This window comes from Ixodes scapularis, unplaced genomic scaffold, assembly GCF_016920785.2.
Source record: "Ixodes scapularis isolate PalLabHiFi unplaced genomic scaffold, ASM1692078v2 PGA_scaffold3__209_contigs__length_174095766, whole genome shotgun sequence".
Lineage (NCBI taxonomy): Eukaryota > Metazoa > Arthropoda > Arachnida > Ixodida > Ixodidae > Ixodes > Ixodes scapularis.
In genome coordinates, this window is record NW_024609868.1 from 107,175,201 (window position 1) to 107,200,568 (window position 25,368).

At 44.5% G+C, this 25,368-nt stretch overlaps 1 protein-coding gene across 3 annotated transcripts in view; it reads left to right on the forward strand.

Annotated features, from left to right (window-relative positions):
* Window positions 1-25,368, forward strand: part of LOC8042186 (juvenile hormone acid O-methyltransferase) — a 69,934-nt gene that overhangs the window by 13,267 nt on the left and 31,299 nt on the right. The gene's annotated exons all lie outside the window — the stretch shown is intronic.

The following is a 25,368-nucleotide window of genomic DNA, read 5'->3' on the forward strand; positions in this document are numbered from 1 at the left end:
TGCAAGGGTTCGTGCCGAACGACCCTCGACCACGTCTTGACGAGCGTCCGGGGAAGATTGAGGATTATCTTCGGCGGTCTTTGTCCCTGGTGCCGACATTTATCCCGAAGCTTGTGATCTACTCCATCTGGACGGGAGGTAAGCACGACAAAGCAGGTGAGCGGCAATGCAAGAAGAGTTGATATGGTGTCGGTTGTCGTCCAAGGACAATACCTAATAATTTGCTGTCACTAATTATCTGTGTACACGCCACGAAGCACACAATTTTCAACTTTGAGGGAGAATGCCGCTCAGTGACCTTAACAAATAGAATGGTTGGTTGCTCTCAAAAGTGGACCGCACCGCAAGCATCACGACACTTCACTTTGCCACACAAGACTTGCACAAGTTGCAGTGGTCATGGGATGCAGAATAAATCTCCATTACGAAATGAAAGTGAAATGGCTTCGACAGCAAGCAAACATTGTTGCCAGCTACCACGTCAACGGTACAGCAAAAGGCACAGCCACATAAGCCATACATGCCCGAGCTTGCTGCATTGATGCAGAAAACTACCAGGAACATTCTGCGGATTAGGAGCCAGCCCTGCAGCTTCAGTGCATCGGATGTCAGTGGGCGCACATGACGTATGATTGCAAGACGGCATCAGTCGGTCAAAGTTGCTACTCGACCAAACTGAACACCGACGTGCCAGGAGCTTCATCCCACAAGGTCCACAGGTATTACGACTGAATGCCTGACAGGAGACTGTCGCAGAAAGAACTCATTCTGGAACCATTAACTAAGAGTTAATAATTATGTAATTCAGGGGAAATAAACATATTTGATACACTAACCAGATAAACCTATTTCCACTCGCCTTTACGCCTTCAGAGTTTATACACCAAGAATTGTGTTCACCACACGCGCAGGTACTTTTGAGGACACTAGCATCTCTGACCCTTCAATATTAATTAATGGGACATAACAGACTGGCAGACTTGTTGCATTGGGCTGCACTCATTCCACTTCTCCTGAACACACCTCTGAGCATATACTTTAATCGTATGTAATGATGCATTGTTATATAGCAGGACACTTCCTATACGTATGACACAAGACCCTTTGCAGAACCCCATCAAGCAACACAACTGTCACCATTTTGTTTCGGCGTAAGGCACACAAATGGGCCCCAGTTCACGTCGAATTCTAATGTAGCATTCAAGTCCAATAGGCGCTGAGCCGAGTTCACAGTGATGGCGGACGTAACATTCTTGTCGAACAAATGTCCGAAGTATGAAAGCCTGGGGTAATTAGAGTAGTAGCTACTGTAATCCGTTTCATCACAATTAGGCAAACAGCAAAGGCTACAGTCTCGGTGAGCCAATATGTACGTTGGAGAGAGGCACATGACAACATATCATCAGAATGCTCGTCTGCACAGATTTGTCACACACCTTCGCTTTGTCTCTCTGATTGGCTCGAGGGGGCTGTGGCGGTTGCCCTTTTCCAGGTTACAATGATACGAAGTATAGGCAACCCACACTTTTCAAAAAAGGCTATTGAAGAGACCGAAAGGAATGGTCAACATTTTTCAACAAGACTGCTCCTCAGGCAAGGGGTGAACACAAATATGAATCATCTTATCTAGGTAATTAGAACAAGTAAATAATTGACCGACTAATACAATGCACTCTTGATGAAAAAAAGTATTGCTGCAATAAATCCTACGAGAGAAAAACGTGCAGTTAATCTATGCAACACAAAAACAGTTGTTCTTATTGCAAGTCGAATAGCTTTGAAGCAGGTGCCTGCAACGATTTATTCATCCCCACACTCAATAAAACGTCATCCTCGTAGCTGAAAATAAGTCTGCACTTTGCACTCATCATACAAGGAAGAAAAACGATCGAATGTAGAATCGTCGATTAGCACAGAGGGCAGGATCGCAGGAACTTCCTCGCTAAAAGTTGCTATGGTTATTCGGTGACGCAGGTCTGAAACAACTTCTCCTAGTCCCTAACGCGACGTATACCTTTCGCGTCGATTCTCAAACATTCCAACGTTCAAAACAAAGCTAAGAGAATGCGAAAATTTTATGCTAAAAGCACTCAAAGTTCTATCGATCCTTGAACAGATCCCAAACCGAGCACCGGATGATCCAGAGCGATCTTGCGCAAAAAGGGTATAAAGTCTCATTCTTTTATATTTTCACATTATACCTGCGTCAGCGAGCACGAAAAAGCCCGAAATCGTCGGAAAGCCGCTGCACATCACGGCTGCCGCGCACCGAACAAACTCGCATCCGCCAGCTCTGGGCGCTGCCATCTTACCTGCGACGTCACGGCTCTTGTGAGGTCACGTGACGAGTGGTCACATTTGCGTAAAACATGGCGGCAACCGGGGGGGTGCCACTTCCGAACTTCCGGTTTATCACTCTAAGCCCCTCTACCTCGTTGGTTCAACCAGTGACAAACGGAGCGATCGCTTCAGATTATGATTTTATACACGGTATGAAACCTATTAATTCCCAAGTACAACTTCAAAATATTATACAACGTTCAAATAAACTTTTTTCATCACATCTCACCACCGAAATCGAAACCAAGAGCGCGTCTATCTTTTGAACCAATCCCCAGACGAGGTGCCCGTTGTCGTCACGCTTCGGCGCACTTTAGTTCACCTTTCTGCCGCAGCCTCGGTGGGGTCTCAGGCATCGTTCCCGGCGCTATTATTACCGCGCCTGTTTGCTCGATTGGTGCGGCACCCAAACTTCTATTCGGGCTAGAACTTGGTCAACAGTATCTGAGACGTGCCTGCCATTCATTTCAATCGTCGAATAAAACTTCGAAACTGCCTTCATGGTCCCTTTAAGTTTTGCTGTTTGTTGCGAGCGACGTGGTCGCGAGACCGATGTCTTAAACAAGCATTGACATATCAAGGGGCTTTCTCGATGTTTGCAGTACATTGTAAATAAACACGTTCTGCCACCAGCGGTCCGCTTAGTAAATATCAGTGTTTTTATGAGGAATATAGCTTTTTTTTTTTTTTTTGCAATTGTTTCTGCATTTATAATGTCAGCTTTATGCTGTTTATGCCGGCAACAAAATGTAGCTGTCAAGTGCCAATTTTTACGTTTAGGAATTGGAGGAATGGAATGGAGCGACTCAGCCATTCCAGGAGTGGGAATGGGCCCAGTGTCGCCATTCCTAGGAGTTGAAAGGAATGGAATTATCGAAAACTCTAATTCCCCGGAATGGAATTGGAATGGAATGAGGGTACCCATTACGCAACACTGTCGTTCACCCTTCGTCAAGTTACACTGAGGCAGGGTATAGCCTTGGGTTCTCTCTCTACTGGCGCCACCTGGCTCTTACCGGCAGGCTATACTGTCACAAAATAGTGAAACGGCCAAAAAAAAAAAAGTCTCCACGCTGAAACTTTAGAGCAACCGTCGTCCGTGCACACACACTGTACACCGCCAAAACTTTTTTTTTGCATTTCCAAAGAAAAGAGGAGAGCCCGCTAACAGCTTTATTAGCACTCAAAATGGGAGCGGGAACGCGTGCCTGTACCTTCCACTGCATTGCCAACAAAGGTTGTCGCGGAGTTTTCTTTTATAGGGGTCCATATACAGGGAGAGGGTAATTCTTAACAGCCACAAAATCAAAATCTATTATCTATTAGAGGATTAACAAATTCTAGCTACAGAACAAGATGCCGAAGGAAAGAGAGTCCTATTTTCGCTAGGCCGCTTTATCTTGCAGTGTGGTCCAAAGGCAGGCAGCGGCATAACCTCGGGGCGATTGAAAGTTGTCAGTCCAAACTCGTTTTTCCGCCACTCGGAGAAATGCCATCACACACAACAGACAAACACGCAAACCACACGCCGAACTTGAATACCCTTGCGCCTATGTGTAGTGAGAATATGAGGGCTCTTCAGAGTTTCTGATGTCCCGTGAAACGAAAACATTAATCTAATAACGAATTGCATCGGATGTCAGCTCGACATGCAAAGCAGAAAGCAAGACGGATTTCATTGCATCCGTGAGCGACCATCGACACGGGCGTCTCGATGGAGGGAAATTCCACGAAGTGAGGGAAACTTCGCAGAAATAGAGAAATTTCGGGCTTCCAATGAAAGAGGGAGAAACGTGAAACGCACGTCACGTCTGCACTACAGGCAGTCGCCCTCTGTCCGGAGGCCCCATTCCCAACGTCACTCGTCTCCTCAAGATCCTAGCTACTCTGCGCGTAACAACGGCAAAAGCTGAGCGCTCGTTCTCTTCATAGCAACGGTTGAAAACATACCTGAGAGCGTCCACTTCAAATAAGCGACTGCTCGGTGCAGTGCTTCTGAATGTTCCCCGCGACATTGAACTTCAAGCGGAAGACATTCTGGATATTCTTTGCCGTCAATGCAGGCACCTGCGTCTTAATATGTAGGCGCTTGGCATAAATGCAATGATCAAGAGAGCCTCTAAATTGCTTTCTGAAATAACTAGTCACAGCTACTTTTTTATTCGCGGTAATTCCTACTCGAAAGCACGTAATTCTGGCCTGTACATTAGGTGTGCGCGAGCGCATGCAGCGCCACCCGTTGCTCAAAGTGCAAGTGCTTTTACAATTCATTTAATATTCCTTACATCGCTGACATTGTTTTATTTTATAAACATTTATGCGTTTTATTATATCTACTTTAGTTTTATTTAATTGTGTATTTTAGTGAGGATAGTTTCGTGTACTTTGCCTTGAAATTGCTATCATTCACCCCACAAATGTTTCGAAATATCCGTTCTCTATATATCTGAGATCAAGTTCCTCAACCCACCAAATAAGCATGAATGAAGACTTATTGACCATTTGTTTTTATTCCAGCCTTTTCTATCCCACAAACATCCCTCCCGAAAGCATATAAGCTCCGTGCCCCGTGCAAGACCGACTGCGTGAGCAGGGTAGCGAGCGGGCCCAGTGGCACCGGGGGTGGGGAGCTTTGGCATTTCGGTGGGGGAGTGGGGGTTCGACCTCCGACCCCCCCCCCCCCCTCCTGCGTACGTCACTGTCGGAGTCTACCGCCCCCCCCCCCCCCCCCACACACACACACCGCCCCGCTCTCCAAAATGGCCTCGCCGCTACGTGAGCAAGTGATACCATGGGCTGCCCTTACGCTGTACAGGGGCTTAGAGCGATAAACTGGCACCTCAAAGTGACCCCCACGCGGCCGCCGCTATGTTGCACAATTTTGACCACAAGACATGTGTCTTTATAGTTTTACGTCTCGATTTCAACAAAGCATCACGCACAGATAACTGCCTATTGAGCTTTAATAACAGTACCGACGAGATAGGTTATGCTTTTGTATTAAGTACAAAATGTGCTAAGTCAGTATGTAGAGGGGCGAAATAAAGCGCTCGAGAGTGAAAGTGAGATGGATAGAGAAAAATTTTATTTCGCTTGATATCCAAAGCTTCCGTTTCTATTTTTTTTAACTATTCATTATTAAGCGTGGTTTTGACATGTCGAAGAGGGGGGGGGGGGGGGGGGGGGGGGGGGACCGTCCACGTTGTCTAAGTCTGACGGAGGTGGTGGGAAGGGAGGTGTGGAAGAACTAGATTACGCGGTGTATGGGCGTTGGGGCAGTCCAACAAGCAGTGTATGCTTGATGAATGATCTGTCCAATTTGTGTATACTCCTCGGCAAGGGCGTCCTTAGATGAAGTGAGTTTAGTGTGGCGTCATGGTGGTATGTATTTGTTCACGTCCAATAAAGATAGTCATACCATCTGAATATGAATGAGGGAGGGTGTAAAAGTGGTGGTATGTTGTCTGAGTTCGAGCGGCGAGGTTGTACGTTCTTTGTGCATTTGTTTATGGTGTTCTTTTCGGTCATAGGGTTCGGACTAGAGGGTGGGAGGTCGTGGATTAGAATTAGCTCGTGACAGCTTGTGCACTTTTAGATTTCCTCCCAGGCCCTCATGACCCGGTTACCATTCTATATTGGTGTGTAGGTGCAGGTCTGCGTGAAGTGTCTTTGTGCAGAGTGAAACAAGGAGACGCCAGGCTCTTTAAATCAACCGGAAAATTCGGTTTCTTAACCTATCGCGCTACGACTTTGTGCAGCGTTGCCCACAGATGGTGCATTCTTTTTTTGTAAAATTTGCGAAGAGCGAACTTACCTGAGGAAAAACTAAAGAAAGAAAAAGGCTTAGCTCCTATGGAAACGCAGCGACGCCACCGGTCTGCAAACAAGACGGCGCCGTTTCGCACGGGAGACAAGAGATGGCGCAAGCGGTCGCGACGCCAACTGCCGCCAACGAACGAGCAGACGACGCCGAGAGCCGGCCCTTTTGCAGACAAGGAACTGCAGTTCCTTGCTGTTACCGTGGCTGTCTTTTTTGTTTCTGCGACTGTAGCCGCTTGCGGAACGCGCGCCGTTTTTGAGTCGAAAAGATTTGTTGCGCCATCTCTTGTCTCCGGTGCGAAACGGCGCCGTGTTGTTTGCAGACCAGTGGCGTCGCTGCGTTTCCATAGGAGCTAAGCCTTTTTCTTTCTTTAGTTTTTCCTCAGGCAAGTTCGCTCTTTGCAAATTTTACAAAAAACAAAAGCACCATCTGTGGGCAACGCTGCACAAAGTCGTAGCGCGATAGGTTAAGAAACCGAATTTTCCGGTTGATTTAAAGAGCCTGGCGTCTCCTGGTTTCACCCTGTAGTATGGAGTGTATATGGAGATGTAGGTCATTGTTTCGAGAGCAGCGGCACTCTCCCTGGATGTCTGTGCGGATAAAAATTGTATCGGTTGACTGGGTATGTTTTGTGATGGCCTCGGCGAGGGCGAGTATTTCTACGGCCGTTGGGGAGGGGACTCCTTCGTGTTCATGGGACGAAGATGATCGGGTTCTGATCGCTGCAGTTCTGCTCCTGGTGGGTGTTGTGGCTCGCGTCCGTGTAGCTCACATGTGTCTATGATAGGATGCGTGAGAGTACCCGGCGGGTATGAGCCTCACGGCAGGGTTCGTTGTATATTTATTCATTTATTTTGTTTACAATAAAACTACAACCCCCATTCGAGATTTTTGTAGGGTGGTACATCATACAGAAATATTTTTTTATTACACGTTTGCAGATAATTTTATGCAAGCCTATGTCGACAGGTGCGCTTCATAGTTAATAAGAAAATGTCCTACACTAGTGGAATGTACAATGTTTCGCGGCAAGTGATTCCAACCGTTGATACCTCTGGGCAAAAATGAATATTTGAAGCGATAATTGTGGGTTGATAGGTCTTCGTAAAGTTTACATCTTATTAGCCGTTTATTAGTACGGGTTAGATAATTTTCTGTAGCAATGTTGAAGTTGGTGTTAGCTAAATCATATAGAAACTTGAGCGTTGCAATGTTTTTCCTTTTTTCTAGTGACAAGAGGTCCAATTGCTTACATAGATCGGAGGGAGGATCATGCGAACTATATGTGTTACATATAAACCTTGCTGCCATTCTTCCTCTTTCTAACTTGCTAACACCAGAGGCCGTGTATGAGATCCAGACGACGTTGGCGTACTCGACCATAGGGCGTACTAGTGTTTTGTAAGGCTAAAAATTTTGCCTCAGTTCATCCACTTTTTAAGGTTCTTTCTAGAAAATTAAATTTGTTTAACGCTGTTTGAGTTACAGTGTCAATGTACAAGTTCCAACGGAGGTCATAACCTTTATGCAAGCCAAGGTGCTTGTACTTTTTGACTTTCGCCAGAGGTTATTGTTTATGTGATACGAAAACGATTTGGGTGGCTTTTGTCATTTATGGTCATATATACAGTTTTATCTAAATTTAATATCTGCCAGTCGTGACACCATTGTATAATATGTTGAAGTGCATTGTTAAAGTTGATTTGATACTGTTCGTTGTTGATTAGTCAGTAGAGTATTCAATCGTCAGCAAAAAGACGGATTTTACATTAACGTTTTCAATTATGTCATTTATGTAAATCAGAAACAGGAAGCATGTTCCGTGGAACAGAGAGGACTGTTGTGCGTGGGAGCGAGTCCCAGGGTGGGGGCGGGTGTGGGAGGGGCGAAAGTCTGGATGTGTTGTATTGTTGATGAGCGAGAATCTAGCGCCCGTGTTGCGAAGTTACCAAAGGCCCTGTCACACTGAGACAACACGATGAGAACAGCAACACAACACGTTGTTCAATAGTCGGGCAATTTGTTGCCTGATCTCCATGTTGTCTGACAAACTTGTCACATCGCGGCAACAGTAGTACAACATGGACGGCAACGAAAATGCTGCCTCGGTATGACAGCTTTCGGCATAAAATACATCAGCAACTAGTGTTGGACAAAACGTGCTGCCTTGATCACTGGCTCAGCGAATTTCGGAGCGGCAGCACGACACCACACATAGCTTCGACGGCAGAGCTATTTCCCTATTAATAACGTATTGCTTAAATGAAGGCTTGGAAAAAGTTATTTAATGGTAATTCAGGCTGGCGTGCAGCTAAAATAATTTGACGAACGTTTCTTCTGCGTGATTACGGAAAGCGATTATTCTCGATATGGTCGCGGCTATGGCCGTGAACTTTCAGAGTAGTGTTGAAATTAGATTTGCTGAGAGACTAGCTCATATTACTGCAAGTGAAATAAAAAGGCATGCCTACTCACCCGCTGAACAAGTATAAAAAATAATCGCCTGGGACTTGGAAACAGTCGCTACAAGACACCTGATTTGTTTAAAAAATCTCCAGGTGCGTTTTGGGGAATGAATTGATCACATAACAGGCGGTGGGAAAATAGACAGCGTTGAGAAATATTCCTTTCACCGATTGTTATGCAGGCCGAACGTGTCGGTGTCGCCGTGTTTAAGCACTTTCAGTTCAGCTCGACATCATGCTAAAAAAGGCGCTTTCGAGTGCTGCCGGTACAAACTCATTTTTACAGTAGAATTGGGAATTGCAGGAAAGAAAGAACCGGACAGAAACACTTCATACGGTGGCGGAAATCCCCAAACGTATATCAGCGATCTCACTTTCCTTGATTAGGGCTATCCGCCTTGTCAGCGAATGAAGAATATGTTGATAAATGAAGGGTGTAAAATGCTCCCCGTGCCAAGTTTTCTAATCACAGTCACTGGTTGATGTCGTCCCGTGGTAATTTCCGGCCCTTCGGACGCAGTAGCACTTTGTAGAGTCACATTTCCAGCGGCGCTACGCCACACACGAACACAGGTAAACAATCAAGATGGCGGAGCGTTCCCCGCGTTGTCCCCGCCGTCAGCGTGGTGTGACAGGGTGGTCACACAACAAATCGGCCATCACGGTTGCCGGGTAGCATGTGGGGTTTGACTTACCTTACTGCACCACGAGGTCGATCCCACTCCGTATCTGGATGTTGAGGACTGCTACGGCCGGGTCCGTCCGAAGGCTGCCGTGGGCTTGGAAGAGAGGAATCACTCTGAAACACAGATACTGAAGAAACGGGTTTATTTGGCTTCTGTGCCACCACGCTGTGCCCGTCGGCAAAACTAATATATAAAAGGAACGGTAATGTGTCGGCGCTGTTGTATTAGACCGATTCACCTGGAAGGTGCCCCCGCTGCTGTATTAGGCAGATTCGTGGGACAAGGTGGAAGCACAAAAAGAAAGAGGCTCACGACGAGAGCTTCCCCCAAAACGAGAGTCCCGGCCGCCGTTTGCGGGCCGCTTATCTATCCAGCGGAAAGCGAACGCGACCGGGATAGGTAGTGTGGCTTATCCCGCAGATGGGCCGCGTCCACAATCATTTCCGAAGGGTGCGGCGGAGGCACATTCACCCAATTTAACTTGGGCCCAGACGGAAGAAAGAATGTTGAGCGTTTTTCGAACGTCCCTTGGCATGCCAGTTACGGGCGACTCTATTGTTCGGGCTCATCGTCTCGGAAGATTCTATCACGAAAAATGCCGACCTATAATTATAAAATTTTGGTCATTTAAACTGCGGGACCAGATCCTGATGGCAAGACAAGCATTAAAAACGCACCGTATTGCGGTTAGCGAAGACTTTTCGCTTGCTACGCGTAATGCGAGAAAAAGACTGTTAGAATTTGGTAAATCTAACGGAGGAACGTTTAAGCTTAGGCACAACAAGCTGCACATTAACAACCGGTGTTACGCTTTCAACTCGACAAATGGCGAAGTCTACGAGCTAGGTCCTTCTAGTTTGCCTATTGTCTCTCCCGCACAGCCGATAATTTCCCAGACACAGTCATCTCTTACTCAAGATTCCGCTGAGGCGCGCTCGCCAACGTAGAATTTGTCGAGGGGTAGAGCTAGGCTGTCACAGTTTTCCGGCGTCTCTGTTTTGTTTACTAACATAAGAAGTGTAATAAAGAAAACGTGATGAATTGTGTTCCATCATGGATACTACCGATGCTGATGTTGTTGTTCTAACCGAAACATGGCTTTCTGGGAGGATACGGAACAGTGAACTGTTTGATGGTTCAAAAAAGTTCAATATGTATCGGAACGATAGACAGGACAGGTGTGGCGGTGGCGTCCTGATTGCAATTGCTGACCATATTAAATCTTTTTCATTAAACATTGCGTGCGATATAGAACTAACCTGGGTCGGCCTTGTTTTGAACCATAAGAAGTGGATCATGGGAGTATGTTATCGGCCACCCTCATCTTCGTCGTCATTTGTTGAGACTTTGCATAACGCCATTAACAGAATAGTGATGCGGTATCCCAGCGCACCCATCTTCCTTCTGATTGACTTCAATTTTCCCGCTATATCATGGTCAGATGACGTTCATTGTATGAATGTATTCACTACAGAGTGTAATTCGTTCATTAACTTGTGTCTCGATTTTAACCTGTCGCAATTAGTTCTTCATCCCACCAGAGTGTCTCCGACCACAGCAAGTGTTTTAGATCTAATATTGGCTACTCACCCTGAACATGCAAGTGACATAACTTATATTCAAGGGATCAGTGATCACTCTATGTTACATTTTCATTTCAAAACGTCGGTATCTAGGCCGACTGACCAACGAAAGAAAATACGCGATTACAGTAGAGCGAATTTTGATCAGATCAACAATGATCTTGCGGTTTTCTTTGACCAGTATTTGACAGACTTTTCGGGGCGCTCGGTTGACGAAAACTGGAATTTGTATAAAGATAAGGTAATCTCCCTTATCAACAAATACGTGCCGCTCCGAAATATACTTGGAAATAATCAGTCACCTTGGTTCACGAAAGCCCTGAAGAGACTGTCAAATAAGAAAAAGCGCTTGTACCGTGCGGCCAAGTTTTCCCAGTGTGAGCGTCGCTGGGCCGCATATCACAATTCTGTAGAAGTGTACAAAAGAGCGATTCAAGGCGCTAAATCTCACTTTTTCACACATAGTCTTCCAGACATGTTGGTAAATAACCCCATTAAATTTTGGAATACTGTTTACAAAAAGGACCGTTTTTCAATTTCTCTTACAACTTCTAGTGGTGACAGCGTGCCCAGTGACGAATGTGCTAATGTCTTAAATAGTATATTTATGGAATCTTTGTCCGATATTCACAACATAACTTACCCTTCGATGAGCTGTTCCTGTTATCTGCCAATGGATTCTATCTTTGTTGATTCTGCTGGTATTGCAAAAATTATAGATGAACTGAAGTTATCATCCTCATCAGGAGTGGACGGAATTAATTCCAAGTTTTTAAAAAACACTAAACTATACTCATCTCTTATTCTCTCAAAATTGTTTGAACAGTCGCTGCAAGATGGTATTTTACCTTGTGATTGGCGCGTGGGGAAGGTGGTTCCTATTCCGAAAGGTGGCGATAAGTATTCCCCTAACAATTATCGTCCCATCTCATTAACCAGCATACCACGTAAACTTCTGGAACACGTTATCTTTTCCCAACTCGTACATTTCCTAGAGTCGAATAATTTTTTCACCGAAGCACAGCACGGATTTCGTAAATCATTATCTTGTGATACTCAGCTCCTATCCTTCACTCATGACATTCATTCTATTCTTGACCGAGGCTCCCAGGTGGACTGCATTTTCTTAGATTTCGCCAAGGCATTCGATAAGGTGTGTCACGAGCTATTACTGTTAAAACTTTCAAAACTTAACATTGACCCTAACGTTCTCGCATGGATTCGGTCTTTTCTAAATAACCGTTCACAATTTGTAACAATTAACAACGAAAATTCTCCTCCTGTGTCTGTGAATTCTGGAGTTCCTCAAGGGTCGGTTTTAGGCCCACTACTATTTTTAATCTATATTAACGATCTTCCCATTAATGTGTCTTCATTCGTTTGTCTCTTTGCCGATGACTGTGTAATTTACCGTGAAATCTGTCACGATTCTGACCTGTCTACACTTCAGTCTGATATTAACTCTGTCTCTCGTTGGTGTGAATTATGGCTAATGAAACTAAACACTAGTAAATGTCAACAGATGAGAGTGTCCCGCAAGCCTAACAACAGTCCCTGTTACCACCTAGATGGTAACCTTTTGGAGCAAGTGGCAACGTACAAGTACCTTGGTGTTCACTTAACAAATAACCTTTCATGGAAACCCCACATTCAGTATGTTACTACCCGTGCTAACTCCATGTTGGGCTACTTAAAACGCAACTTTTCATTGGCACCTATTTCACTAAAATTGATCCTCTACAAAACATTAATCAGGCCTAAATTAGAATATGCAGCCTCCATCTGGGATCCCGGTCACGATACTCTAATCACTGCATTGGAATCCATTCAGAATAGGTCAGCCCGTTTCATTCTTTCCAACTACCATCGTACTGCTAGTGTCACATCAATGAAAAATAGTTTATGTTTACCACTTCTCTCCTTGCGACGTAAAATTTCACGCCTATGTCTATTTCATAAAATGTATTTTCATAATTCCCTCCTACGCAATCGGATGATTACTCCCCCCTTTTACATTTCATCCCGTCTTGACCATCAGCATAAAGTTGGAGTTCCAAGTTCGTTTACCATAACATTTCAATCTTCGTTTTTACCCCGCACAGCCGAGGAATGGAACCACCTCCCCGGTTTGATTGCTACTCTAACTAATACTAACTTGTTTAGAAATTCCATCACTAGCTATTTTAGCAGTGACCCATGACCTATTATTATTATTATTATTTGTTTGTTGTATATTTAGTATTGTTGACTTGTTACTATATTACTATCTTTGTTTCATGTATGTGCTCTCCCGCTCTGTAATGCCTTCGGACCCTGAGGGTACTTTCAATAAATAAATAAATAAATAAATAAAAGGGCGAGGCTAGACACGCCCTCTTCGAGAAATGCGGCCTCGCCCCCGTATCTGGGATGCCGTCGCCATAACGCTCCCACGGCCTGCGTGTGCTAGGCCTAGATAGGGAGACGGGAAACACGCAGTTCCCAAAATATGTTGCCCGACTGTTGTTGTTGTCGCGATTCTTCAAAGCCGCCGGTGACACGATTTCCTCGTGTTCCCGGATAGAGTTGTCCGACTGTTGCCTCGGTGTCACAGGGCCTTAATCGTTGGTGTTATGCATGTTCGTGTGTAGCGATGCGATGATCTAGTGAGTGAATGAGACCTGTGTCTGTGATTAGATGTACATACGCAAATCGAGGGACTTCTAGGGCCCGTCGCGTGCATTTACAAACTACGGTTTCCAGCTTAATTGTTTGGGTACGAGTTAGCTTAATATATGGGAGGTGACACATGACTCTTGTGTAGACGAGCGCCTCGATGGTCTTGCGGAGCTCATCCTCCCTGAGGTCTCCACTTTGTCTCCTAAGGCGCCTGGGTATGTTGTGCATCTGGTTAATTTGGTGTATGATGCGTCCAATTCGTGCATTTGTTTTCCCATTCTGTTAGAGATAAAAGCTGAAAACTTTAACGGTTTGCTTTCGTGGGATGGGTCTGCCATCTATGTGGAGGTGCATGAGGTCTTTATATGTTTCGGTTTTCTTGCCTGTATTATTGGTAAAAACGACATACTCGGACTTGTCGGGTGAGCAGGTGAGGAGTATAGTCTGAACGTACTGGTTGTATGGTATTGAGGCCTGCCCGTATGGTCTGTTCCTGTTCCGCCGTTCAGCTTGTATATCTCCAGATGGCTATGTCGTTTGCCTATAAATTGTGTTGTGGGTCGGGGATGGTTGCAATAGCGTGCGTTGGGTATCTTAGGGCCAAAATAAAAAAATGGGAGAGAGCATGGCTCTTTGAGGCACACCCACGGTGAGTGTATATTTTTGGGATATGTAGCCTACTGATGAAAACAATTTGTCATTAATCTGACTGGGGGACCGGTCGACCCGTGTGAATTTAACGGGTCGACCGCTTAGCATATCAAACCCGTTTGATACGGGCGCCCTTTCGACCTGGCACGTGACCACACATTTGAACGTGCCCTTTGAATATTCAGCCAAATATTTTGTTCGCCCTTCATGGGCACCGTCTGAAAGGTTAAATATTTAAAACCTATTCAATACGTCCTAAACCTGATTAATATATTTAAACATAGCGAAATCCTGCAAAAATGCGTACTCGCACAATTGTTTGCAATAAGGCAGGAAAAAATATATTGTTTTAAAATCCCAGAACCGGTTCCGTAGACACGTACGAACGGGCAAGCGATCTGCGAAATGTGAAGAGGTTCTACTAAGATTTTTTACAGCTCAGAAAACTGCAAGGCGAACAAGAACCCAGGTACTTCTAGGCTGTAGTGTCTATCTTCCCGGCAGCCGGAAAAATATTTCCCCTAAATTCTACCGGCTAACGTCGGTCAATGGCGGTGGCAGTCAGTTCGTTGAACAACGTTACGTCGACAGATCGTTTCATTGACACGCTATTTCATCGACAGATTGTTTTAGACAGCTATGATTAGCTTCTTTTTGGTAGCAAGTAATTCCAGGCTGCCGCCGGAAATCTCATGTATCGTGGGTCAGGTGGGTTAACATTTTACAACGTGGCGTCACAGAGTGTCGCCGCGAAGCTGCGTGAACGGGTCGCTTTTGTCTTGTTGGGTAATGCTGGGTTGCGTGAAGAGCTCATAACCTGCGAGCGAGTCTCTTCAGACTGAAGGCAGCGCAGTTTGGCCCTCATTTTTCTGCTTCGTCTTCTCCCTAATACTTCCCGCCGCCGGGTACAGGGCAGGTCCACCGGCCTTGGTGTCTTCAGTTGCAAGGTGCGTGACAGGGTTTTACGCGGAAAACATGCACAATGTCACGTGACTTCGTGCGGCTATCTCTAGATGGTGCTACTGGTTTCAATTCGTAGCTCTCAGTAGAGAGATGGCGGAGTAAGCGAAACGGGCCAGCGTGTCTTTGGAAAAGTGTTTCACATTTACCACGCCTACGGAGTGGAGTGGCGAGAATAACTTCGTCCCCGACGTTGTAGGATGCTGCGCCACGAGTCTGTGCGAAACGGAGCTGTTGTTGCTTCTGGCATCATAGTGTTTGAAAACGCGTGAGCTGTCGAGCATGCTCCGCGCGGCAGATGTACTCTGAAGCACACGACGTGTTAGGTTCATAGATGGAGGGTAAAATCGTCTCAAGAGTGGTAAGAGCGTAACGGGCAAACAGCGAGTAATACCGCGAGAAGCCTGTCGTTGATCGACGCTCGGTGTTGTAAGGAAAGGTCACACGTGGAACTATACGGGTTGTGGGGTTCTCTATGAAAGTTCCTCTACTAATAATCGCCGCCCGATCGGTAAGCACTCCGTCCGTCACCCAGGGAGTGACATAACACCACAAGAAGACAGAAAATGGGTTTAGTGTACCTCCCGGTTGCCCGTCGTCTAGAGCCTCCAGTCCAGGCACGCCGACCCTTGTTGTCGCCCGTCGATCAGAGTTTACAGTCGGAGTTCGTGTACAGGCCTGGGGATCGCCCTTCCCACGCCAGCACTGCGTAGGCTGGCTGTCCCGGGCTATCAATGCCCGAGTCTCGCTGCGGAACTACCCTGGGATCGTCGTAGCCCAGGTCATATGGCCAGGGCTCGCCGTTTCCACCGGTCTTGCTCGAGACCTCGCTGGTGGACCGCTCCGGGGTTCGCCATGGGCCGCGCCAGGCAGCTTGGCTTCGACGTTCCTTGTCCAGCTCCAGCCTCGCTCAGCACACACTGTCTCGCGCCAGCTCGTGTCTTCTCTGCCGGCCGCAAATTCACGTGCTTTCTGCCTCGTCTTTTACCCTCGGCTCCCACAGGGTCCAGTTCGTATGGTTTTCTGCGACATTCATTGACATAATATCTGGTAAAGTCTGGTTGAGGTGTTCCGTTAGTCGATTGTTGTGGAGATGATAAGCTCTGCTCAATTTATGAACTGTATTATCCAGACGCAAAAGTTCATCGAGGAGCTTAACCATAAAAGAAATGCCCCAACCGCTTATTATGACCGGGGGTGCACCGTGCAGGAGGAGAATGTTCCGCAAAAACAAATTTCCAACTTCTTTGGCTGTGGCGGCTGCAACCCAGACCATTTCGACGTATCTGGGGAAATAGTCTACGTTGACAATTATGAACCGGTTGTTGTTTGTAGACAAAAAAAAAATAAGCCAAGAAAATCGATTCATAGACATTAGTGACAGGTGCGAATGTACCTGTTGATGGTGCGGTACATGCCGTTCAAGAAGTGATTTGAACACACGTGGATGTATGCCTTTACGAAACCAAGATATCCGTCGGTATAGGTCATTGTGGTGCGCATAAACAAGGTCTTTTTGGAGGTTCCAAAAAAAAAAAAAAAATTGAGGACACCTAAGCATTTGTTTAATGACTTGTTAATGCGAAAGCATGAATGTCGTTCTCCCGCTCAATAAGTTTGTCTGCGGCGTAGTAGCGCGGACTGCCGCGTGTCGCCGGTGGACGGCTGAGCGCACACTTTCGTGAAGTGCCCGCGCCCCGCTGAGGCTCGGCCGTGCGGCTACTGGGGAGTTTGGCCGGACCGGCTCTGGCTTTGCCTCTACCGCTCCCTCCTCTTACTGGTGGCGGGGACGCTGCTTGCACTATACGCCGCCATGAAAAAGGCTGCTCTGCTGTTTTTTTCTTTCTTTCTTTAATTACGCCGCACGAGGGCTGATGGGAGTGGAGCCTCATTCCTCGATGGCGCGCGCCTGCAAATGGTAGCATAATCCATCAGAAATCGCCTTCACTTGGGAAAGGAGGTTTTAGGTGCCGTTTGGCCAATGTTCGGCGTGGTTTCAAAGCTGATGACGTCGGTTCGCTCCATGGTACAGTTAAAGCTTTCGCATTAAAACGAGCACCCAGGGCCGCTCATGTGGCTTATAGTTCCGTCTATAGAGCACACCGTCATGAAGCGTAAGGAGACGACCGCGCTAATGAGTGTGCCGCGTGAGAGATCCAGGAAGCCCCATCAAGCATCGCATTGGTAGCCGAATATTCCGATCGGACGCTTGAGCCGCTGCGATGTCGACGTTGTTAATCAGAGCGATGGAAGAATTGTGGTCACTTGGAGTGGGATCTGAAATGTCACTGGCAGAGGACGACGGGACAGCGCACCGGCACCAAGGCTACACCTTTCCGACTAGAAAACATCGCTAAAGTAGTCCTGAGTTTTTAGCGACCAGCGTACAAAGCGGCGAGGTGGTTATTTAAAACCGGCAAGCCAGCATAGGGCGTGGTGGTCTGTAACAACTTTTAAGGGGGTGCTATAAATATAAGGTTTGAATCTCGATATAACCCAAATGAGTGATAGACATTCACCCTCTGAAGTACAGCAATTTCTCTCTAACTTACCTAGAGCTCAACTAGCTTATACAATGACGCGTGGGTGTCTATTTACGTTTTGTGCCAGAACAGCCCCGATGCCATGTCTACTAGTATCCGTTCGGACTTCCGTGTCAACGCCAGGTACGAAGGGGCATGTATTAGGACGCAAATGAGTGCACGTTCAAGGTTTAGGAAATCGTTTCGCCTTGGAGGGTCTCCATTGGAATGTAGTGTTATTTTGAAGCAGCTCGTTTAGTGGTCTGGCGAGATCCGAGAATCGAGGGATTAATTTCCGGAAGTATGTGCAGAGTCCATGGAAAGCCCGGATGTCTCTTGTGGTTCTGAAAATGGGGAAGTCAGCGACCACTTGGACTTTGTTGGGGTCTGGGTGGATGCCTTCTGAGCTGGCTTGGTGAGCCAGAACTTGAATTTCCCGAGCACCATACGTGCATTTTTTTAGTTCAGCTGCAAATTAGTGGAGGATCTGTATCGCTCCGCTAATTCCCTCCTTTTTCAAATTCGTATTTTTCCTTGTATATATGTATATCTGTGTGCCTGACTCTGGCCAAAATGTTGACTGACTAAATGATTTAAAACACAAACAACGCCTTTCAAGTTCTACTTCATTACTTCATATTCTTGGGCATCTTGCGCTCTATTTTATTGGTGTGAGTGGATTCAAGAAAAGGTTCCACAGTGCTTTCAAGGAAGCTACCCAGAATTGCTGTTTACACGTGAACTACCCGTAACTAGGTCCATCAATTTCCTCGACCTCAGACTGGAATTCAAAGAGGTACAGGTATGTTGGAAGTACCAGCCAAGGTAAACGAAAAGATTTCTGCCATTTGCATCTAGATATTTCAAAACTATAAAACAAAGTGTTGCCGACACCACTCCTTCATAGGCCTTAAACAAATATTCTCACCACAATATTGGGAAAGTCTTGAAAATAAAATTCCCCGCCTACTTAATTCTGGGTATCCGATTGATCTCCTGGCTTGTCTGTGTAAAAAGATCTGCTCAAAAATGGAGCACAGAACAACAAAACTAAACAAAAAATAACATTAAAATCCCGTATTCATTGCATAGCCGACAATTAAAAATAACCATGAGACAGGACATCAAAATCGTGTGATCTGCTCCAAACTAGGCGTATTATATATGCCTCAAAGTAAACTGCAATACCAACCCAAAGGAAATGTGCAATATTTCTCACAAGACATGATATGCTCCGTGTGTCACTAAGATTATAACATTCCCCTATCATGCAGCAAATGTTAGATCGGGAAGATTGACAGGCTCGTAAATCATAGGACAAGACAGCCTGCAGCATCTTTCAAGGGAAATGCAACAGGTCATCTGCCCGCTCATTGTCCTATCTATTATACATTGCAGCTTTAAACAGTACCTCTATCCTCGCAAGAAATAAAAGCACTTATGCCCAACAGATGCTTGAAACTATGGTCATCCAAGAAAACGAAGCAACATGCGGCAGCGTGCCTTCCATCAAGCTAAGCACAAAAGTAAAACAATATTGGCGGTGTTTTAGGTCCCGCTGAAATGCGGGTAATATTAAACTAAATTGCATGCAGAGCTCTTAGAGAGAAAAAGATGTAGATAGTCGAGGCACAGGGAGGGGAAGAGGAATTAAACCACAGTTGGTATTTCAAAAATATTTGTGTATTTTTTTTAATCTCTGTACTTTCACGGAAATATTTGTATTTTTTTCAATCTCTGTACTTTCACGGATTCCCATTTTAAGTCCAAGCTGGCCATATCTTAGCATCACGCAACAATTAGCTCAACTCAAGCTTATTCATTAACATTTCGACTGAATACGAGTTCTAGGTTGTTTTACCTCTTTTCTAAATCTGAATGTTCCAAATTTGTGTTATACACCAACTGGAAACTCCGTGGAGTCGTGTTTAGTCCGCCACCAAGGACTCCGTTATTAACGTCGCTGATCATATCACGCTTGAAAACTACACTTTGGCACAAACTTGAGCTCAAGTTACTCGTATAGCACGCAGTTTTATCATGGCGTGCGACGCAATCCTGTCCAAATCCTGTTTGCAAGCTCATCCCAGCAGCCCTGTGAGGGGGCAAAGCTGACATGGGCAGATTCACGTCGAGATGCTTTTTTTTAAAAAAGCAAAATCATTTTTTGATATATCTTGTTTTTTTGCCGACAATCGCAACTAGACTTCATCAAATATACGAACTGCTGCTATTTATAAAACTGGACACAAACTACTTGGAATGTAAAAAAATGGCTGCAGATACCACTATTGTGGGTTTATTTATTTATTTATTTATTTATTTATTTACCCTCAAGGCCCCGAAGGGCATTACAGAGGGGAGTGGGGGGGGGGGGGATTAGGTGACAGGGTACAGTTGTTGATACATGAAATATGATACAGTAATTAATGCACGCTTGCTTAGACACTTCAAAAATATTTACACAATGTTATAACAGTAATAACAACTAGAAAATGGTTAATGAAAACTAACAAACAAGGCATTTTTAAAATCAATAATATTGGTTATGGAGGCTATGTCAGCGGAAAGGCGATTCCAATCGGAGCTAGTACGAGGAACGAAGGAGTTATAATAAGTGTTAGTTTTGTAATTGGGGATACCGACTTTGTACTGGTGATCTACGCGGGATGAAACATAAGTAGGTGGCGTTAGAAGTTCATGGCGCATGAAAGGGTTATTATGGTAGATCTTGTGAAATAAAGTGAGGCGAAAAATGCGTCTACGGTTCATTAGTGTGGGTAAACCAAGGGTATTTTTCATTGAAGTAACACTGGATGTACGATGGTAATTACAGAGTATGAAACGTGCTGCACGATTTTGAACCGATTCCAATGTTTCAATGATAGTATTATGACCGGGGTCCCAGATAGAACATGCATATTCAAGTTTAGTACGTACTAAAGTAGTATATAAAAGGAGTTTTAGTGACACTGGTGACTGTGAAAAATTTCGTTTGAGATATCCAAGCATGCGATTGGCGTTGTTAGTTACGTAGTTAGTGTGAGTTACCCAGGAAAGATCAGAAGTTATGTAAACACCTAAGTATTTGTAAGAGGACACAGACTGCAGCGGAGTGTCGTCAATGTAGTAATTCGAGCATATGTTAGTATGACGGGAAACTCTCATGGATTTACATTTATTAAGATTGAGTTGCATCAACCACTTGTCGCACCAGTCAGATACAGAGTTAAGATCAGATTGGAGAACAGAGGTGTCAGAGTTATTTGTTATTTCTCTATATAGTACACAATCGTCAGCAAATAAACTAATATTAGAGGAGACACATTCAGAGAGATCATTAATGTAGATGAGGAAAAGTAGCGGTCCTAAAACAGAACCCTGGGGAACTCCAGATCCTACGGGAGTCAGTGAAGAGTTAGTACCATTGGCATGCACAAATTGAGAACGGTTGGTTAAAAACGATTCTATCCAGCGTAGCACGTTCGGATCAATATTGAGGTTGCTAAGTTTTAATAGGAGTAGCCGGTGGGAAACTTTATCGAAGGCCTTAGAGAAATCAAGGAAAACGCAGTCTATCTGGGAGCCACGGTCAAGGACAGAACGAAGCTTATTAGTGAAAAGTAGAAGCTGTGTTTCGCAGGAAAATGATTTGCGGAAGCCGTGTTGAGTAGGGTGAAAAAAAGAATTCGATTCTAGGAAACATGCGAGGTTAGAATATATGATATGTTCGAGTATCTTACAAGGAATGGATGTTAGAGAAATTGGCCGGAAGTTATTCGGTGAGGAGTGGTTGCCACTTTTATGAATTGGAGTCACCTTTCCAACTTTCCAGTCTTCGGGAAGGCAGCCTTCCTCCAATGATTGCTTAAAGATCATTGATAGTATAGCTGATGAATACGATTTCGTGTTCTTTAAGAATTTAGAGTTAATATTGTCAATACCGGATGAAGAGGAGAGCTTCAGGTTATTAATTATTGCAGCTATACCGTCGTATGATATTAATATTGGATTCATTGGAAAAAAGTCAGGGCAATTAAAGTTGGGGTACACAGAAACATCGGTGCAAGAAAAAGATTGAATAAATATATCGTTTAGCAATGATGCACACTCATCATGGCCTACTGGTTCCCCATCTGTGTTTGTAAGCTTCAGGTCACCGTGGTTATCATTAGGTTTGATTAAGTTCCAAAAGTGGCGAACATTTTTAGATAAAATTGTGGGCAACGTGTTAGTAAAAAAATTGCGTTTTACTTCTAATACTGCACGTTTATATTCCTGCTCGGCGTAATGATAGGCGTTAAAATGACTCTCTTGTTTTGAAAGTTTGGCTACACGAAAGAGGCGTTTCTTTTTATTTGAAAGTCGTTTAAGTCTGGTGTTGTACCAAGGGGAATTACTTTTGGATGATAATGTGCGAACAGGAATATATGTGCTTATTAGATAGTTCACTTTGTTTCGGAACAGACACCAATTTTCATCTACAGACCGTTCAAAAAAATTTTCCACAAAATAACTCAGAAATTCACACAATTCAATATTTATAGCCGTAAAATTAGCTTTTCCGTAATCACGAATCGTTTTAACTATTTTCGGGGAATGACTTGTGGTTATATTTAAGGTGAAATGCAGCAATAAATGATCACTAAAACCAGGCAGATAGGTAATAGGAGAAACAAGGTCGGCGAAGGTTGACAATACAAGATCTAGCACTGAGGCACAGGAGGGCGTAATTCTGGTGGGGCGAGACACTAGCTGAGAGAAACTGTAGTCCGAACATAAATTGAGGAATTTGTCACTGTCAGACGAAAAAGGACTTGAGTAAGCTGTTTCCGCCGACCACACAATATTTGGATAGTTAAAATCACCCAGAAGGATGACGTTTGGTGTGGGAGATCGCAAAGTCACTGTACTGATTACGTCATGAAGTTTGTTCAGAAAGCTATCGTCACTTGAGGGAGGGCGGTAACAGGCACCCAAGATATATTTTTTTGTGATTCACGGAAAGGCAAACAAAGACTGTTTCGAGATCACTTGCAACATTCAAATGAAGGGAATCTATATGTTCGGCGACTGCAATCAACACACCTCCGCCTTGGCGAGCTTCCCTATCAGTGCGATAAATTTTGAACCGTTTGTTAGTAGTTAGGATTTCGTTATCATGAATTTTGCTAGAGAGCCACGTTTCTGTCAAAACTACAACATCAGCCCCGGTGGAGTCAATGGCAGAGCATAGATCATCGCGATTTCGCATGACACTTCGGATATTAGTAAACAGAACAGTAATTATTTCGGGCGCGAAAGAAGAACCACTACCCCTCGCACTATGTTAGGGCAAGGCAGATCGGGCAGATGCTGCGTGGGCATTTAAGTTTGGTGCCACGTTATTTTGCAACGATGAGGAAGGTTGATTATTATCGCCTCCAGGGCTTCTTGTCTATGATTTGCGATAGCATTCGTCATGTTTACCACCTTTTGTTATGGGGCCCGCTAAATTTAGCGGGGAACCTGAATTTGTGTTTATGTCCCGTGATATCAGTCCACGGGACCTCAATTTTCCCGCCAAATTCTGCAAGGAAACTGAATTGGTGCATGGTTCATGACGTCAATTTTTCCGCAAAATTTAGCGGGTACACTGAATTGGTGCATAGGTTGCGACGTCAATTTTCACCGCTGAATTTAGCGGGGAAACTGACTTGCTGCATAGACCGTGACATCAAATATCCCGCTGAACTTAGCGGGGAAACTGAATTGATGCATAGGTCACGTGACGTCGAATTTTCCGCTACATTTTGTGGTCAAAAGGCTGACGCGAGCGTGGAAAAAATTTTTTCGCGTTGTGCGATTTTTTTGTAGGAGGTTGATTCTGTTGGTTTCAAATTTACGATAACAAAAGAGGGACATTGAAGACCTGCAACGTGCATCATTTCAGACAAAAATATAAAAGATGCGACCTTTGGGGCGTGAGTGCCCCTTGAAAAATGCTCTCGCATTAAAAGCTCGAGCAGAGGGCTGTAAGGATCGATTTAACGCAAAGACTGCCAGTCTCAGATCGTCTTATGTTTTTAACAACGTAGATAGGGACATAGTTGAAAACCCTGAGAAGAGACGGGAAAAAAAAACACGGTCGTTTAACCAGCTCGCTTTCACTCTTTAAATTCTCATTAAAACTGAGACGTGATGAAAAAAAAGCAACAGCATATATTTATATTTATTACGGCTTTTTGAAAAACCGCACAACTTTGACGGGTTTTTAAGTTTTGGTTTGTAATCGGAGCGCTTCTCGACACCGATGGCAGCGCACTCCGTGGAGAAATAGTGCAACCAACCTCTGCTGCGCTGTCCTCGCGCAACGCAGCAGAGGCTGGCTGCATTATTTCTCCACGGGGCGCCGTGCCGTCCGTTCCGAGAAACGCTCCGATTGCAAACCGAAACTTAAAAACCATTCGAAGTTGCGCGGTTTCTCAGAAAGCCATAAAATACCGCGCGTTCTTTCTACCATTCTTCAATTGTTGATTTAAAGTTCTTCAATGATCCTCAGCAAGATTCTAATTGATACCATGCCCTTAAATTTAATATTTCAAAAATTAATAACGCAAACATTTTTGACATCTTAATTATCCCGAAATTTCATAATTTTTTTTAATATGGGCCCCTTGCCTCGGACCGAAACGAGCCTCTTTTGGTGCGATTCGTAGTTTTCGCTATATCGAATTTCTTCACCTTTCGTGAAACACGCTGTATATATATACTATAAACTAACTATAGAAAAAATATGCAGCCGAACTTAAATGTCCTACCCCAACAGACGCATACAAAAAAAAAAAAAAGCATGCGTAGCTTGTGGCGTTGAAACAGCGGAGCAATGGCAGACAAGTGTGCCTAAGGGGGGCGCGTAGCACACTCTCCTCGCTCTCCCCACTACCACTTTCCGTTGTCCCTTCACACCCCAAACACTTCCATCTCCCTGCCCTTAGCATTTAGAGGCCAAAAAACTTGCAGAAGAGCACAGCTCGAAAATACCCCTCTGCCGCTTCAGGTGCATGCATCTATGCCTCAACACTTCTACAGAAAGCAGAGCAAAATGGGCAAGTTTGATTATGCCCACGAAAAGCTAACATATTTTAAAACAATTGGAAAACTAATAAATAATTACAAATTGTACTTTTAATAAAGGGACTTCATATTATTGTTGTATAAAAAAATTACGAAATTTACCATGTAATATAAATTATTCCCTGAAAATAAATTAAGTTAAAGTGGTTCAAGTCAATAGGACATATAGAGGCCTACATGCGTATTGTATATACTAAGCAAAATGTATGATAAATTGTAAGAAAGGAGGGAAAAACTATGTCATCAGAAGGTTTTAGATTCGAGGTTTGACTTTTTTTATCTCCGTCTTCAAAGACGCCAAAGCAGTTTAATTTCAAGGATGAAAGGCTATGCATCATACATTTATATGAGAGATAATTGGGAGTGTTCTTTTTTTCACGTTTTGATGACAACCGACAGAACTGGGTACGAAAAACGAGCAGCCTAAATGCTGTATTTCGTTTTTGTTTCTTCACTTGAAAACTTTCGTAGAAAAACCTTCTTTTGGTGTAAACAAAAGTTCAAATGTGTTTTTTTCCTTGCGGAAATGGGGTATAATTTACAATCCAGGATGCAAATCAAAATGCC